The sequence below is a fragment of the Palaemon carinicauda genome, chromosome 1, assembly GCF_036898095.1.
Source record: "Palaemon carinicauda isolate YSFRI2023 chromosome 1, ASM3689809v2, whole genome shotgun sequence".
NCBI lineage: Eukaryota > Metazoa > Arthropoda > Malacostraca > Decapoda > Palaemonidae > Palaemon > Palaemon carinicauda.
This window is the reverse complement of record NC_090725.1, coordinates 75833024-75838846: the sequence shown is the minus strand read 5'-3', so window position 1 is coordinate 75838846 and position 5823 is coordinate 75833024. Positions and strand designations below refer to the sequence as shown.

General features: G+C 35.4%; 1 non-coding gene and 2 pseudogenes across 1 annotated transcript; all 3 read right to left on the bottom strand.

Annotated features, from left to right (window-relative positions):
• Nucleotides 1-1302: 1302 nt before the first annotated feature.
• On the bottom strand, nt 1303-1915 carry LOC137647085 (small ribosomal subunit protein eS6-like; annotated as a pseudogene).
• A 124-nt stretch (nt 1916-2039) lies between these two features.
• On the bottom strand, nt 2040-2111 carry TRNAR-UCU (transfer RNA arginine (anticodon UCU)). The gene has a single exon. It is a non-coding gene; the product is annotated as a tRNA-Arg (tRNA).
• A 2482-nt stretch (nt 2112-4593) lies between these two features.
• LOC137647038 (uncharacterized) lies at nt 4594-5709 on the bottom strand (annotated as a pseudogene).
• Nucleotides 5710-5823: the final 114 nt, after the last annotated feature.

The window sequence follows — 5823 nt, the reverse complement described above, 5'->3', positions numbered from 1 at the left end:
TTGAAAATAGGGCTCCCCAGATTTTATTTTTTTCAAAATAAGGGTGTTTGCATTCGTTCAAATCGTCTCTCCGTCCCTTCCCCTGCCTACTGGAAGAAATTATCCTAGCTATCCATTTTCGACCTTTTTTTTTTTTTTTTTTTTTTTTTTTTTTTTTTTTATAGGGTTACTCAGATCTCATTTTTTAAAAATAAGGGTGTTTGCATCCGTTCATATCGTCTCTCTGTCCCTTCCTCTGCCTACTTGAAAAGACGACGCAGACGAAGACGACGCACACGAAGACGATGAAGACGAAGACCATGAAGACGACGGAGACGACGACGAAGGTTCTTTCATTTTTTGAAAATAGGGCTCCCCAGGTTTCATTTTTTTTAAAAATAAGGGTGTTTGCATCCATTCATATCGTATCTCTGTCCCTTCCTCTGCCTACTTGAAAAAGACGAGGCAGACGAAGACGACGCACACGAAGACGATGAAGACGAAGACCACGAAGACGACGGAGACGATGACGAAGGTTCTATCATTTTTTGAAAATAGGGCTCCCCAGATTTTATTTTTTTCAAAATAAGCGTGTTTGCGTTCGTTCAAATCGTCTCTCTGTCCATTCCCCTGCCTACTGGAAGAAATTATCCTAGCTATCCATTTTCGACTCTTTTTTTTTTTTTTTTTTTTTTTTTTATAGGGTTACTCAGATCTCATTTTTTAAAAATAAGGGTGTTTGCATCCGTTCATATCGTCTCTTTGTCCCTTCCTCTGCCTACTTGAAAAAGACGACGCAGACGAAGACGACGCACACGAAGACGATGAAGACGAAGACCACGAAGACGACGGAGACGACGACGAAGGTTCTTTCATTTTTGAAAATAGGGCTCCCCAGGTTTCATTTTTTTAAAAATAAGGGTGTTTGCATCCATTCATATCGTATCTCCCCAACCCCAACCCCAACCCCAACCCCAACCCCAACCCCAACCCCAACCCCAACCCCTCGATTAAATTAAAACTAAAAGAGACTGATTTTTTATATCTATTGTTATTTCTTTGCGATCATTTTTTGGTGACTTTCTTGGTGGCAGGCTTCTATTCAGTCTTTTTGACTTCCTTTTTAGGCTATTGTTTTTGTTCCTTTTGTTTGGTTTCTTTTTCTTTCTTGGTCTACTCCTTGATCAAAGAAGCTTTTCTGGCCTCGGATTTCTTGGCAGCGATTTCGGCCTTTTGTTTTCTCCACTCGTTCAAAGTTTGTTCATAAGCTTTAGCTTCGTCTCTTTGAATCTTGTAACCAGATTTCTTCTTTTTGATGATCTATTATTTGTTTCTCAATCTGTCTTTGGTGATCAATCTTTGAATTTTGGGAGCTTTTTATCTGGCCTTACCGTCTTTGTTGGTCCAGGTTCTTCTGACAACATTTTTTTGAACCAAAACGGCGGGGTCTTCCTTAGACAAACCGAACAATTTTTTGATATTGTTAGCTCTCTTGGGTCCCAATCTTCTGGGTTTAGAGTCGTCAGTCAATCCTGGGATTTCGTTCTAACCTTTTTGGACAACAGTCAAGAACAAAGCTCTGATGTCAGAACCAACGATGCAACCTCTGACAGTCTTTCTTTTTCTTTCACCAGTCTTTCTGGGTCTGTACAATGATTGACCTGGGTATATAAAAAACGTTACCTTTTTGTAATAACAATTTAGTTCTGCCTTTAACCAAGACACCTTATTTCATGGCGAAACCTTGTTTGTCGTTACCGCCCATAATTTTGAAAGTATAGCCATTCCAATTTAAGCCATCATAATTTAATTGATCTTGGACTGTAACTTCTTAGCCCATTCTTCTGTCAAAGAAAACTGAACATTTCTTGTCGTCATCAACTTCGATAGTCTTTTGAGTTCCGTTTTGGGGGAAAGCAATGTTGAACTTTACCATATACTAATTCTTTTTTATATAATCCTTGTATAAGTAAAAGAAAATATATTATTGATATTGAGTGTAACTTTAGCCAGATTCCGAGTGTAAATTCGGAAATTACGGTTCAGCGAATGAAAAAAATCAACCTAGGTAGGACTCGAACCTACAACCTACAGATTAGAAGTCTGTCGCGCTACCATTGCGCCACTAGGCTAATTCTGAAACTACCGTTGACATCAACAATATATCTTAAAGTTTTTGGAAAAGGAAAAATTTTTCAAAGTGCTATTTGAATTGAATAGTTACCTATTTTTGGCTAATATTTAAATTGCCAGTCAGAAATAAATAGATCGTTTATGAGTAAAAGTAGCGCACGTTGCTAATATCAATAAGAATCGTTGACAGCATATTATCAGTCACAATGAACTCGAATTTTCAAGCATTAGTTATTAAGATTCGATTTATTCAAGTTTAAATTTCAATTCAGTAAGAAAAACTCACTTTTATGAATAAATAATTTTAAAAATAAAATGCAAACTAAGTATAAGCTAGAAAACTTTAAACAATACCATTAAGACACGATACAAAATAAAAATACCGCAGACGTATCAAAGTCAATAAACGTTTAAACTATCGACACTCAAAATCAATCAATGATAACTAACTAACTTCAACATAGTAACATTTATGATAATCAATTGACCAACAGATGTTAAATTCATTGTCAAACTTAGAGAGATCCGCACAATTCTAACCCTAAACTCGTATATTTGAACAAGTCTGTCGCAGAAAATATTTTTGATAATGAAATTTCTCAGCTAAAAAAGTAGGTGAATATCCTTAAGATAAACAATAAACAAAATCCAGTTCACAAACAAAAAACCTAAGAAAATGAAAGTATTAAACACGGACTACCAGACCCCAAAGAAAAATATAGAGCTTTAGGTGCAAAAAGGTGTCGACAAGAAAGTTATCAAAAAAATAACTAACCTTGAGTTGGAGAATCAGGACATTTGCCAGAAATACAAGGAATTGTAATTTCAATATAAGATTCTCACTGAGTAGCTGGAGGAAAGTAAAGAATAAGTTCAGAACTTGAAATTTAAACAGAAAGTTTTGACAAAGGACAAAAACGAAGCATGTTTATAGCTAGAAAAACTGAAGATCCGAACTCGCCAGTTGAACGAAGAACTTTAGTTTAACTAATCCAAAACTGTATAGAAGGAGATAATTTATAAAGACAAAATTGTGAAAGAGATAGTTGAGGTCCCAGTAGTCAAAGAGGTTGAAAAAATTGTGTATAAGTAGGGAAAACAAATAGAGGTCCCTGTGATTCAGGAAAAGGTAAAAATAGTGGAAGTTCCTAAAGAAGTTCTTGTCACAGTAGAGAAAATAGTCGAAGTTCCTGTAGAAAAAATTGTGGAAAAAATAGTAGAAAAGCCAGTGGAGAAAATCGTCGAAAAAATAGTAAAAAAGGAAATTCCAGTTTATAAAGAAAGGATCGTTGAGATTCCCGTGGAAAAAGTAGTAGAACGTATTGTGGAAGTTGAGAAAATTGTCGAAAAGCTGTGTACAAAGAGAAAATTGTGGAAAAAATTGTTGAAATTCCAAAGCAGATTTGCAAAGAAATACCCAGGGAGGTCATCAAAGAAGTCAAAAGAAGTAATTAAAGAAGTAATTGTTAAAGAATATATAGACAGACCGGTCGAAAAAATAGTAGAAAAGCAGAACGATTAACAAATTAATCACTTGAAAATGTTATAAAACAGTAAAATCAACTAATGACTAAGCTTAAGTAAGAAAATGACTGTTTGTCTCTCAAGTTATCTGAATTGTACAATCAGACTTAACAAATAGCCATAGAAAATTCTTACAAAAATAAAGAACTATTGTAACACATATAGTATCTTGAGAGGGAAGCTGATATTTTAAAATAAAGAAAAGCCTAAAGCTACGATTTAGCCAAATATCAATCAAATCGAAATTAAGTTCTCTCAACCCAGTAAAGCCAAGATAAGCGTTCAGTCACGCCTCCTTCATAAAATTAGCTATACAGTACTTCGTAGCCAATTTTCATTTAAAACTAAATGTAGTTGGCTAGCTAGTAACAGTCTTAACCAGTTTAGCCTTGAATTTACACGACTTTTAAGCCGTATCCCGAAAAAGTAAGATCTAGTTCAAACGATATTCTGAAGAACGCTTAGATGATACAGAAAAACTTGAAAAAACTCAAAGAAGCCAAAAATTCTGAGATAATTAGACCGACGAGTTTCATCCAACAAGAAATCAGATAACATAACTTACAAAACCTGAATGACGCTAGACAGTAAAAGAAGTAAGAAAAGCAATCGATATTTAAATGATAAAATTCAAGAGTTTTAGAGCATCGGGTGCTTCTCGTTTTCTTTGTCTGCTTGTTTCGCCTTAATAAATTGCTGAATTATACTAATTAAGCTTTAGTTCTGAGGTTTTTGTAAGTCTTAACCTAAGTATTAGTTCTGTACCATAGAAACGTTTTACTTTCTTTAGCCGCGATAGAATTTGACGATTTTTTATACGTACTTTAATTTTTTGTTGATATCGTCTTAAACGGCGTCTTCTATTGTTCGTCGGTCCTGTGTATTTAGTCTTTTCAACTTAATTTCTTTAGGATCGTTGTTCGAGTACGGACATTCATTAGCACAACTAAGTACATATTATAACATTTCCATTATTTTTTCTGTCATGAATGGAATGGATCAGGTGAAAATGTCCATAAAATTCGGCAACAAATATGGGTGCGAGTTGTAGCTGTATTGTTATATGTCCAGTCTGTTATTGACGAACTTAATAACACTACCTTTGTTGTTATAAACATCGCAGTAGTTAGGTGCGCTAAACACAGTAATAACTCCCGGAAAGTCCGTATTGAGCCAATTGACCATTTTATATCCTTCTACTTGTACTTCATGAGCTCGGATAATTGCCAAAAATCCGTTATCGTACAAGAAATTCCTAACGGCTTCTTTCCCGTAGAAGAATGAACAGCCTCGAGTTTGATTTGTTTGGAAAGGGCCCCCGTAGGTCATGCCTTATTCGTTTTCTATAGGGTCGCTTCAGATCAAGTCACAAAAGATTCCTTGAGTCGGTGGCTCGGAAAAGCGATTTATTTGTTTGAGATCAGTTTAAAGTTCTTAGGTAAGGTGAGATTCCGCCGTGGACGGCGAAAAATCTACCATTCACGACACACGCCAAAGGTAGGTTATCGAAACTTTCCATAATTCTTTCGTAGACTTCTTGGTCGAATTTGTACAAGCATTCGGCTTTAAAATTGAAAAAAGATGTCATTTGCCTGCACTCGTGATTTCCTCTCAACATGTAAACTGAGTCAGGAAAATTCAATTTCAGGCAATAAAGATAAGTTATAACTTCTATTGAAAAGGAGCCTCTGTCAACGTAGTCTCCAAGGAACAGATATTTAAACTGATTTGGATCGCCTCCAAACTTACAGATTTTTCTAGATCGTAAAACTGGCCGTGCACGTCTCCAAACTATTGTCAAAGGGTCTTATATCTGAATTACGTTCGATTCGTTTTCTTGTTATAAATATCATTACTAAATAACCAATTGGCGTCGTCTATTATTTTCAGAAAATCTTATTTCTTCAATCTGCCTTCCCTCAACAAATGACTTAAGATGAATTAGTAGTCAGGAACTTTGCCGTCATTATGATTGATATTTCAAATAAGATTCGTATCAAGAGGTTTATGAGGAGGAGGACTGAGTTTCTTGACTACTCGATCGTTTAGTGGGTCCTTTAATAAATCCGTCATATTGCGATATACTAAATTTTATTAGTTAAATTAAAAAATTTTAATTTAAAATTAAGAGGGGTTGGGTTGGGGTTGGGGTTGGGGTTGGGGTTGGGGTTGGGGTTGGGGTTGGGG